Genomic DNA, 12,735 nt, shown 5'->3' with positions numbered 1-12,735 from the left:
AGAATGAAAAAAAAAAAGAACCCAACCATAAAGGGCTACAATGGTGACAGGGAAGCTCAAGACTCAAACACAGAAAAAGACAACTACTGGAAAACATCTACAAATGAAGCCTCAAAGAAAGAAGTAGATCAGACACAACCCCAATAAGAATTCCTAAAAGACTTAAAGGAGCTAAAAACCAAATGACCTGAACAAATCCACTTATTCAATGCCATCCCAATTAAATTACAAAAAAAATTTTATTGACCTAGAAAAAATAATAACCGAATTTATTTGGAAGAACAAAAGGTCAAGAATGTCAAAGGAATTAATGAAAAAAATGTAAAGGAAGGAGGTTTAGCAGGACCAGATCTTAAATTGTATTTATTATAAGGTGGTAATTATCAAAACTATCTGCTACTGGCTAAGAAATAGAAAGGTGGATTAGTCTAACAGAGTAGACATACAATACACATTAGATGATCATAGTAATCTCATGTTTGACAAATGTAAAGATTTAAGCTTGTGAGATAAGAATTCACTGTTTGGTAAAAATGTTCTGGGAAAAATGGAAAGCAATCTGGCAGAAATTGAAAATAGACCAATATCTTCACCATTTACCAAGATAAGATCAAAATGGTTACATGACCTAAATATAAAGGGAGATATCATAAGTAAATCAGAAGAACATACAACATACTACCTATCAGACTTATGGATAGGAGAATTTATGAATAAACAAGAGACTGAGAGCATCGTAAAATGTAAAATGGATAATTTTGATTACATTAAATTAAAAAGTTTTCATACAAATAAAACCAATATAGCTAAGATTACAAGGAAAGAAGAAAATTGGGGGGGAAATTTATGGACAGTTTCTCAGATAAAGGCCTCATATCTCAAATATATAGGGAACTTTGTCCAAGTTGTAAAAATATGAGTTATTGCCCAGTTGGTAAGTAGTCAAAGGACATGAACAGGCAGTTTTTTGATGAAGAAATCAAAACTATATATAGTCATATTGACAGAAATTATTTTTTTTCTATTACATTAATAACCAATTATTAATTAGGATTCAGGTTTTTAATTTCCTCATTCAGGGACCAGCCCCTACAGGTCAGTCAGCCAGTCAGTCTCTAAAGGGCATGGCTGATAGAGGAGACGGTCCTAATTCTCTGGGAATTTGCACCTTGATTTTGGCAGGACCCCACCCAATTAGGACACTTTACTTCTAATCTAATCTAGGTGAATTCTTGCCCTGAGGGAATAGGCCCAAATCCTTAGGCTCCTCCACTGGAGTTTAGGGTTACCCTAAGAAGGAGAAAACCAATCAGAATAGCCTGGGTGGGATGGATTACCCTGAGTTTTATGATCAAGCCATGTTCTCAGCAGGAAGAGAAGACTTTTTAGCCTACTTCCTCATTAAATATTCACCAATTAGGGTTGATTTCTCCTGTTAGGGGCAACTCCTTTTTCAAAGCATTCAGTGTCTCCATGGTTTTGTCTTTAGTTACCAAGAGAAACCACTGACCATCAATTTATTGATTATTAGCTAGCCTAATTGATAAATTGATTACTAATTACCAAGAAACTCTGTCTCTTGGACTTGTCATTCATCACACTATAAAAAATGCTCTAAATCATTATTGATAGAGAAATGCAAATTAAAACAACTTTGAAACACCTCACACCTCTCAGATTGGCTAAAATGACAGAAAAGTAAAATGACAAATGTTGGAGGGGATGTGAAAAAATTAGAGCACTAATACACTGTTGTTGGAACTGTGAACTGATTCAACTATTTTGGAGAGCAATCTGGAATTATGCCTAGAGAGTTATGAAACTCTGTCTATATTTTGACCCAGCAATACCACTGGTAGGTCTATTTTCCAAGGTAATCAGAGAAAAAGGAAAAGAATTTACATATTCTAAAATATTTATAGTAGCTCTCTTTTGGTAGCAAAGAGGGGATGCCCATCAATTGGAGAATGAATAAACAAATTGTGGTATATGATTGTGATGCAATACTACTATGCTGTAAGAAATGATGAACAAGTTGATTTTAGAAAAACACGGAAAGACTTGTGTGAAATAATGAAGAGTGAAATGAGTAGAACCAAGAGAATGTTGTATATAGTAACAGCAATATTGTTTGAAAATAACTGTGAATGATTAAGTTATTCTGAATATTATGACTAATCAAATCAACTACAAAGGACCTATGAGGGAAGATGCTATCCACCTCCAGAGAAAGACCTGATAAAAAATGTGACAAAAAATGAGAATTATGGAAGAAAGGTATTAAAAAAGAATTAGTAGCTTATTTAAAAAGGTACAAAACCTTACTGAAGAAAATAGCTCCTTGAAAACTAGAATTGGCCAAATGGAAGCTAATATCTCCATCAAGATCAAGAAGCTAATATTACATCAAGACAAAATAAAACAAAGTCAAAAGACTGAAAAAAAACCCACAGAAAAATATATGAACTTTCTCAAAGGAAAAAAAAATATTGACCTGGAAAACAGATCAAGGAGAGAGAATTTAAGAATCAATGGATTACCTGAAAGCCCTGAACAAACACGTGCGCGCGCACACACACACACACACACACACACACACACAACAAAGAAAATCATATTTAAAGAAATTTCAAGAAAATTGCCCAGATTTCTGAACCAGAGGGTAAAGTGGAATCTACCAGTCACTTCCAGAAAGAAACCACAAAATAAAGACTCTTGAGTAATATATCCAAATTTTTTCCCAAGTACTGCTTTGGCTGCATCCCATATATCATATATTATCCCATATATATATGCATATATCCCATATCTCATTGTTATTATTTTTAATGAAATTATTGATTGTTCTTAGACCCATTCATTCTTTAGGATTAATTAGTTTCAATTAATTTTTAGTCTTATGTTTCAAAGGTCTTTACTGAATGTAAATTGTATTTTATTATGTAAAGAAAAGTGTTTAATATTTCTGCTTTTCCACATTTGTTTGTGAAATTTTTATGCCCTAATATATGGTCAATTTTTGTCAAAATGCTATTCACAGTTAAGAAAGAAATATCCTCCTTTCTCTTCCCATTTAATGGTCTATCATATCTAACTAAAATTCTATTCATCTCCTTAACTTCTTTCTTATTTATTTTGAGGTCAGATTTATCTAGGGCTGAGAGGGGTAAATTAAGGTCCTCCACTATTAATAGACAGTTGTATTGTCTATTTTCTTCTATAACCCATTTAGTTTTTCCTCTAAGAATTTGACCCTGCTATTTGATGCATATATGTTCAATATTGGTATTAATTCATTGTCTGTGGTACTTTTTAGCAAAATGCAGTTTTCCTGCTTATCTTTTTTAATTAGGTCTATTTTTGCTTTCTCTGAGCTCACAATTGCTACTTCTGCTTTTTTTTTTTACTTCAGCTAAGTATAATTGATTCTGCTTCAGCCCCTTAATTTACCTTTATGTGTATCTTTCTATTTCAAATATGGTGGGTTGGTTTTTTTTTTGTAAGCAACATATTGTTGGATTCTAGTTTCTAATCTATTCTGCTGTACTCTTCCATTTTATGGGTACATTCATCCTATTTACATTCACTGTTATGATTGCTACCTGCGTATATACCTCTATCCAATTCTCTTATACTTTTCCTTCTCTGCTTTTTCCTGTCACCTCTTCAATATTTTGTTTTACTTATGATCACTGCTTCCTTTAATTTATGTTCCCATTATCCATCCTTCCCCCCCTTAACAATATTTCTTCCTACTTCCCGTTGGGTAAGATGAATTTCTGTATCCAACTGTGTGTATATGGATATTTTCCCTTCCTTTAACCAATCTGAATTGAGAGTGAGGTTCAAGTGTTGCCTGCTTTCCTGCACTACCCCCTCCATTATATAAACTTTTCTTTGTGAGCTCTTTACACGAGTTAAAATCTTCCCTGTTCTTTCTCTCACTTCTCCCCTTTCCCGGTGCATTCTTCTTACTCACCCTTCCATTCTTCTTTTGAGATCATCCAAACGTAATAGAATCATATCCAGGCCCTCTCTCTCATTAGATTCCTTCTAAGACCTCTGGTGATGATAAAGTTCTCAAGGGTTACATATATTATTTCCCCATATAAGAATGTAATGTTTTAAACTTGTTTAATCTCTTATGATTTCTCACTCACATTTATCTTTATGTTCCTTTTGAGACATATGTTTGAATGCCAGATTTTCTATTCAACTCTAGTCCTTTCATCAAGAGCTCTTGAAAGTCCTTTACTTCCTTAAAGATCCATTTTTTTACCTGGTAGGATTATACTCAGTTTTTCTGGATAGGTTATTCTTGGTTGTGAGCCTAGATCCTATGCCTTCTGGAATATCACATTTCGTTATAGTGGTGGCTGCTACAGCTTGTGTGATCCTGACTGTGGCTTGGTACTTCAAGTTTTTCTTTCTGGCTCCTTGCAGTATTTTTACCTTGATGTAGCAATAAGGCAAGAGGAGAAAATAAAGGGAATGAGAAGTCAATAAAGAAACAAAACTATCACTTTTTGCAGATGATAAGATAGTTTACTTAGAGAACTCTAGAAAGTCAACTAAAAAAACTAATTGAAACAATTAACAACTCCAGCAAAGTTGCAATATGTAAAATAAACACAAATAGATGTCTGTATTTCTGTATGTTACCAACAACATCCAGCAGTAAGAGGTAGAGAAATTCCATTTAAAACAACTACAGTCAGTATAAAATCCTTTGGAGTATACCTCCCAAGGTAGACATAGGGACTTTATGAACATAATTATAAAACACTCTTTTTTTTTTTGGTGAGGTAATTGGGGTTAAGTAACTTGCCCAAAGTCACACAGCTAATGAGTATTATATGTTCACCTAGCTGCCCCTAAAACACTCTTTACACAAGGAAAGGCACACACCAATCAAACTACCCAAGGGACTGCTTTATGGAACTAGAAAAAAGAATAACAAAATTTATTTGAAGAAACAAAAGGTAAAAAGTGTCAAAGGAGTCAGTGGGGAAAATAAAGAGACAGAAGGGTGCTTTGTAGTGTCTGATCTGAAACAATACTATAAAGCTGTTAGTTGTCAAAATTTTGGCATTGGATAAGAAATATAGATATTTGTCAGTAGAATAGATTAGGTACACAATATACAGAAGCAAATCATCACAGTAACATAATGTTTGATAAACCCAAAGATCCCAGCTCTGGAGAGCTGGAATTCACTATTTCACAAAAATGGCTGGGAAAACTGGCAAAACAGTCTGGCAAAAACTAGGTGTAGACTGATATCTCACACAGTATACTAAGATACACATAACATCCTAAGCAAATTAGAGTAGCATGGAAGAAATTACCTGTCAGATCTATAGACAGGGGATAAGTTCATGACCAAACAAAAGATAGAAAAGTTCACAGGAAGTAAAATGGACAATTTTATTTACATACAATTAAAGATTTATAAACATAAACAAAACCAGTGCAGCTAAAGTTAGAAGGGAGAAAAAATATTTGCAGCAAGTTTATCTGATAACGGTCTCGTTTCTATGATATATAGAAAACAGAGTCAAATTTATAAGAATAAAAGCCATCCTTCAACTGATAAAATGGTCAAGGGATATGGATGGACAATTTTTTAGAGTAAAAAATCTGAACTTCAATAGCCATGTTAAAAAATGCTCAAATCAACAATAATTAGAAAAATGGAAGTGAAAACAACTCTTAGGTACCTCACACCTATCAGATCAGCAAAGTTAACGAAAAGGGAAAATGACATGCTAGGGGCTTCAGGAAAATAAGTACATTAATGCACTGTTGGTAGAGCTGTGAAGTGGTCCAGTTATTCTGGAAAACAATTTGGAATTATGCCCCAAAAGTTATTAAACTTAACAACAAATTCTTTGAGTAGTAATAACATATCTAGGCCTATGCCTCAAAGAGATCAAAGAAAGAGAAAAAGAGCCCATATATACAAAAAATTTATAGCAGCTCTTTTTGCATCAGCAAAGAACTAGAAACTAAGGGGATGCCCATCAGTTGGAGAATGGTTGAACAAGTTACGGTATATGAATGTGATAGAATATTATTGTGCTGTAAGAAATGATGAAAAGGATGCTTTCAGAAAAAACTTAGGAAAACTTGTTTGAATTGATGCAGAATGAAGTGAGCAGAACCAGGAGAACAATTTCTGTAACAAAAACCATATTGTAAGACCATCAATTCAGAAAGACAACTCTGATCAACACAATGACCGACCACAGTCCCAAAGGACTCGTGACGAAACATGCTATCGACATTCAGACAGAAGTGATGGACTCAAAAGTGTAGATCAAAACATATGTTCTTTTCATTCTTTATTTGTGTTTTTAGAACACAAATAACAGGAATACATGTTGTATTTTGTTGAAAGCTTTTCCTGAATCTCTTGAAATAGTCATATAATTTTTGCTGCTTTTGTTGTTAATATGATCACTGCTTATAGTTTTCCTAATATTGAACCAGCCCTGCATTCCTGGTATAAATCTAGCCTGGTTGCAGTATATGATCTTTATGATATATTGCTGTAATATACTTAATATTTTATTTCTTGCTTCTCGATGGATGGGGGAGGGTAATAGAAAAGGAGAGAATTTGGAACTGAAAATAAAATAAATGAAAAAAAAAAAGACTAAGCCTTGTGCATCAGCTGGTGCTGCAGACTGGCCAGATCTCAGTGGTGAGGACCATAATGATAAAGGTCATAAGGTCAGCATCAGGTGTGCTTAGGAAAGAGCTTCAAAGCCACAAATTCTTAAGTTGGAGTCCATTAACGTCAAAAATACATATATTTAAATAGCTGTATTTCAATGTAATTGGTTTTCTTCGTAAATTCTATGTATTTTGTTTTTGGCACCTACTGACATCGTGAGAAGAGATACCAAAAGATTCACCAGACTGCCAAAGGGATCTGTGCTACCAAAAGAGACGAAGCACTCTCGTTCTATCTAGGCGTTTCTCTATTCCTTTGGGTATACCTGGGTCAGAATACACCTGATAAGTAGTGGTCTCAGGAGACTGCCTGTTGTCATCTCTCTAGGCTGGGCCATGCCAAGGTTTTCTTGAGCACAAGAGAGAGCTACATTCCCAAACTAATATCTTGTATGGTGGCGGTGGCACAGTGGACAGAGTGCCAAGCCCGAAGTCAGGAAGACCTGAGTTCAAATCCAGCCTGACACACTTAGTAGCTGTGTGACCTTGGACAAATCACTTAACCTTATTTGTTTCAGTTTCCTCATCTGTAAAATAAGCTGAAAAAGGAAATGGCAAACCATTCCAGTATCCTTTCCAAGAAAACCTCAAATGAGGTCACAAAGAGTTGGACCTGATGGAACAATAACAAATAACTTATACAAAACCTACCTCCTTGTCAAGGTCCTTTTATCCTTAATATTTCATTCCCCACTGAAGTACATTTTGAATGACATTCAACTAAGCAATTGAGAGCATATGAGCATATTTTTATAAAATTTCAGCTCCAAGTCTCAGTCTGGGCTTCATTTATCCCAGGTCTGTGGCCACGTTGCTACACACTTGCTTGGTATGGCCTTGGCTCTAGATTCCACACTCTGGGGAAAAAGCAGCAAACTACTAGGTTTGCCCCTTTATACAGAATCAGGATTGATCTTGCTACTCCTTCTGACATACACTGAATTAGGAGGTCTTGAAGAAAAGACAGTGCAGAAACATATTTAATACTCACTTAAAATACAGTCTGCTTTCCAAACAGGGCCATTTGGAAATCTTGGGAATATGGCACAGATTCTGAAAGACCACGGTGAATGATGGAATGATTAGCTGAGAGAAAGGAGAAGGTGAGAAAAAGTCCAGTTTGGGAAAGAAAAGTGCCCTTAGGATTTCCAAGTAAGATTAAGATCCAAAATTTTACAAGTTTATTGAAACCAAAGAAGGCTTTGAGTTCTGCCTACCCATTAGCCTTCTTTCCTAGGAGTATGAGGGCAGAGAGACCCGTTTAACAATATTTAATGCTTTTTAAAAGTATGATCTTTGCCCAAGCTGATTAAACAAATTTTCCTGCACTGTCACATACACCAAGCAAGTGGTTCATAAAGTGTGGTATGAAGGAAAGAATGGGGGTCTGGAGTGAGAGGACCAACCAGAATTAGAATCCTGACTCTGTTATTTACTAGTTACGCGATCTTGTACAAGTCATTGAACATATGTGGGTTTAGCTTCCCCATTTATAAAATGAGGGGGTGGAACTGGCTGACCTCTCAGGTCCCTAGAAGCTCCAAATATATATGATCTTGTGACCTATGAAAAAACAACATAATTAACAACAAACCCCCCCCCCCAAAACCCAAAAACCTTGCCAAGGAATAGAGGGGATTTCCTAAGAGATTTCTAGCAAACTAAGTTGTCCAAGATAATGGGAAAGCCCCCTTCTTGTCTCCCTCAAAATCAGCTTCTCACAGAAGTGAAAGAGCCATTTCTTTGGGCAGAACTGTTTATCCCTATTACTTGTCAGTCTCATTGTTTATCTTTTGGTTTGGAGGAGATTCATTCTTTCCTTCTACCCTATAGGTGCCAGGAGACAAAAATTTACGGCACTTCCCTTCAGTTTCTTTTGGCCTATTCATCCTCCTTCATTCTACCCTCCTTGCTGTTCCTTATTTTCTTATTTTTTTTTTTTCTGTTTTAGTGATTATGGAGAAGTCCAATCCACACTACCGATAGAGACCAGATGCCCAACTAGAAAGACTGATGGTCTACTAAATCAAAAATCTGAATATTGGAGAATAGCTCAGAAAACTTTATCATAGGCAGTGTCTGCTATCCAGAAGGGGCCATGAGAATAATCTTCAAGTACGTCAAAGAATAGTTAGCCTTATTTTTCCTGTCTTCAGAGAGTAAAATTAGGAACAGTTGCAGAGATGGAGATTTAGGCTTGATGCCAGGAAAGATTACCTAACAATTAAGTTTGGCCAAAAAGTGGGCTGGACTGGCTAGGTGGCTTATGAATTCCCCATTTCTGAAAGTCTTCAGCTACCCCCGGATGTCTACTCATTGGGCACATTATAAATGGAGTTCTTAGTTGGGTACCAGCCGGTCTCTCAGGTTTTCTCTAACTTTGCGATTTGTGATCTTAGAGATCATCTGTCTAGCTTTCCTCATTTTATATGTAAGGAAACCAAGGCCCATCAAAATTAAATAATTTCCCCAAGGTGACTCAGAGAATCAGTGGCCAAGCTATAATTTGACCCCAGGTCATCTCTCAACTCCACTTCGGTGATTCTGTCCATTATGCCAGGCTGTCTGCTCTTTGAGTCCTTAGGAAAGAGCAAGAGGACACTAATTCAATACTGCACTTCTGGTTAATTATTAAGTAGCTCGTTATGAGTGCTTCAGGTGACCTATGCTCAGAGAAGGATTTTTATTACATGCTTCTTATCATAACCATCTGGCAAATACAGGAAAACTTCTTTTTAATGTTGCCTTTGGACTTTAGTCGCACTGAATATTAGCGTATAGACCAGGGGTGGGGAACTTGCAGCCTTAAGGCCACCTGTGGCCTTTTTAAATCCTTAAGTGTGGCCTTTTGACTGAATCCAAAATTTACAGAACAAATGGCCACATGTAGCCTTCTAAATCCTTAAATGTAGTCTTTTGACTGAATCCAAATTTGATTTGTTCTGTAAAATTTGGATTCAGTCAAAAGGCCACACTTAAGGATTTAGAAGGCCACAGGCTCCTCACCCGTGATGTAGACAGTGGTAACAAAGCCCAACTTGGCTTATACCTTCATAGCGGGGAACATCTTTCTGGTGAGAGGTATTAGGGTCCTTTTTATGAGATCCTCAGCCACATCCCTTGTTTTTGAGGCAAGAGGTTATATTTAAAATACAGACTTCTTTGATTTTTAAAATCCCTGTAGATTTATAGGTTTGTAAAATAAATCTGCTTATAAAGTTAACTCGAAGGCCAGCTCTTCGTTCCAACATGTGGCCTCTGTGGAAGGAAGAATCATGGTGAGATGTGCCCAGAAAAGTCTCCCCTCCCTGTACCGGCTGGAACAGCTGCCGGATGTGGAGAGTCACAAGAATCACCAATGATCCCCACAGGCCACAGCAGCTCACAACATCTGCCTAACTTGCCAGCTAAGAGAATTCCATGCAAGCATGCAGACCACTGAGAGTGTATGTCCTGCCTTCAAACAGCCTTGTACAAACAACTCAAATAAGAAGGGTGGGCCCAGGGTCCACTGTTGTAACTCCAGCTGGCTTTGTGAGAGAACTACAGGGTAAGAAGTGGAGAAAGAGAACGTTGTGGAAAGGAAGGGAAGAAGATGTGGGAAAGAGGAGCAGTCTGGGGGGAGCTGACTCTGGAAGAATGCCACCATGGTTACTGCCCCCTTAAAAAACATCACCTCTCAACCTGATAGTCTTCTTTCATTTTCATTTATTTCAAGGCGTGAAGTCCCAACAATTATAATAATAATAATTATTATTATTATTTTGGTATTAACAAGCCACTTCTTTTTAAACTGAAAACACCTCTAGGAGGGTTTAGGAATCATCATGTATTAACAATTTGGTGTAGATTAGTTCAGTCTGCTTTCCTTTTAACACCTGAGAACATATGCCCAGGAGATTTTGAAGTTGGATACTTATGGGGAGGAGTGTGATTTTGGAGACCTTTGTCTTTGTGGCTAGCTTGGCTGGGGTACCTCAGTGGGAGGCTCAGAGGCAATATGGAGGTCCTGAATATCTGGATAGAAGAAAGGAAGACAGGAAGAGAGACAGAAATACAAGTGACCTTGGAAACCATCTGATCCAGTCCCTTCATTTTTTACAATTGTGGAAACTGAAGTACAGATAGGGAAAATGACCGACCAAGGTTATGGTAAAGAGTAATTCCAGAAAGAGAATCCACATGTTCTGACTTCCAGCTTGTGTTAGCTACACAGAATATACAAAACAAACAGAACTCATTTCAAAATTTTGTCTGAAACAGCATCTGTGGGGAAGGAAAACTCTCCTTTATCATACGACCCAAGTACATAGCAGACAATTACTAGTAGCAGGACAATAATTTCATTTTGTTACAGGTAAACAGACTTTGGTAGACCAGTCGGGTAAACTCAACACCACTTACCAGGTTACCAGACATTAAACTACCTGAGGGCAGGTAATGAGTTTTGTCTAATGTTTGATCTCACCTTTTAAGTAGTGTATATGTCAGGATTCAAACTCAGTTCTTTCAGACTCCTTGTTTAGCCTCTATGAGGCCTAGCATTGCCATAGAGCAGGGCTGGGGAAACCTGCCATAGAGTAAAGGCAGACCTACATATTATCTTATTTCTAAGGGGTTGAATTAGACAACTTCCTTGGAATCTTTAAACTCTTTGTAACACCTTCTTACAATAATTAGTTTATTTTATTTTGAACTTGGGAGCAATGGAATGACTTCTAAAGTTCATTTGGTTCCTACCTCTTCAGTTTTAAGGAATTTATTTTAGAAGAAAAGTTCTCAGGGGCAGCTAGGTGGCACAGTGGATAGAGCACCAGCCCTGAAGTCAGGAGTACCTGAGTTCAAATCTGCCCTCAGACCAAACACTTGACACTTACTTAGCGGTGTGACCCTGAGCAAGTCACTTAACCCCAATTGCCTAAAAAAAAAAAGTTCTCAGTTGTATTACAATTGCTCTGAGCTCCTAGTTAGGAAAATCCCCAACATTTAGGGAGCGGTAAGATGAATACTGAAACAAACCGAATAAACAAAGCTAAGAAAACAATAATATACAATGACTACAACAGGGTAAAAAGAACCACTAAAAATCAACACAAAATACTGCAAAATTACAAAGAACAAGCTTCACCTCAGAGAAGAAATATGAGGTCATCATACGAGATCATCTAATCCAGGCCCTTAGAAGCATGAAAATATATGTTTGTCTTTGTTAGCAACATACTGGCTAGAGTATTAGACTTAGAATCTTAAAGAACTGAGTCTGAATACTGCATCAGACACTATTTATAAGGGGAGATCAAATGTTAGATAAGACTTATTCCCTGCCCTCAGGGAGCTTACCATCTAGCAACATTTTAACTGGTGATTAGGGCAGCTAGGAGGTAGAGTTCCTGATTTAGAGTGAAGCCAGACCTGAGTTTGAATCTTGCCTCAGATAGGTACTAGCTATGTGACCTGGGTAAGTCACTTCACCTCTCCCAGCCTCAGTTTTCTCATCTGTAAAATGGGGATGATAATAATAGTGCTTACCTTACACAAGTTGTAATGAGCTAGAGATAGCATATATAAAATGCTTTGTAAACCTTAAAGAGCTATGGAGGAAAAGGGGTTAAGATGGCAGAAGGAAAGCACAGGAGCAGAAGTATTTAAGAGAGAAGGAAGGGCTGTGGTGATTATGCCACAGGAAGTAGTTGACCTGGAAGGAGGTTATGCTAACAAATTGCGGTAGTTTTTTATTTGTTTCACATAGAGTAAAGAGAAACACCAAGTTTTAAAGAAAGGTAACATCTTAAAGGTGGGAGTGGGGGTGGGGTTCAGAGGGGAGATGGGAGGCAAAATGGACCATTTAATAATTTTTCAGATATAGACCATTTACTTTCCTGATTGGCCTTTCTGCAACACGCAAACCACATGTTTCAAGTCCCTAGAGCCTTTTTGGCTTGTTTTTCTCACACAGGTCACTGTTTAAGGGAAGTAATGGAATTTCCTCCTTAAACA

General features: G+C 36.9%; 1 protein-coding gene across 9 annotated transcripts in view; it reads right to left on the bottom strand.

The window, feature by feature from the left end:
- The window catches only part of WIPF1 (WAS/WASL interacting protein family member 1), a 158,850-nt gene that overhangs the window by 50,997 nt on the left and 95,118 nt on the right, over positions 1-12,735 (bottom strand). Inside the window, exons 3-4 of one of the 9 annotated variants that reach the window (XM_078146964.1) lie at positions 7,730-7,791; positions 4,280-4,452 (exon numbers count right to left, since the gene is read on the bottom strand). The exons of 6 other annotated variants lie outside the window; for them this stretch is intronic. The gene's annotated coding sequence lies outside the window, so the exon portion shown is untranslated. The remainder of the gene's footprint in view (positions 1-4,279; positions 4,453-7,729; positions 7,792-12,735) is intronic. 2 more of the 9 variants (XM_020991006.2, XM_078146965.1) reach the window with 2 other exon arrangements.

The sequence above is a fragment of the Phascolarctos cinereus genome, unplaced genomic scaffold, assembly GCF_003287225.1.
Source record: "Phascolarctos cinereus isolate Bilbo 61053 unplaced genomic scaffold, phaCin_HiC Scaffold_726;HRSCAF=1367, whole genome shotgun sequence".
Taxonomy (NCBI): domain Eukaryota; kingdom Metazoa; phylum Chordata; class Mammalia; order Diprotodontia; family Phascolarctidae; genus Phascolarctos; species Phascolarctos cinereus.
The sequence above is the reverse complement of the archived record's forward strand: the minus strand, read 5'-3'. Positions and strand labels throughout refer to the sequence as shown.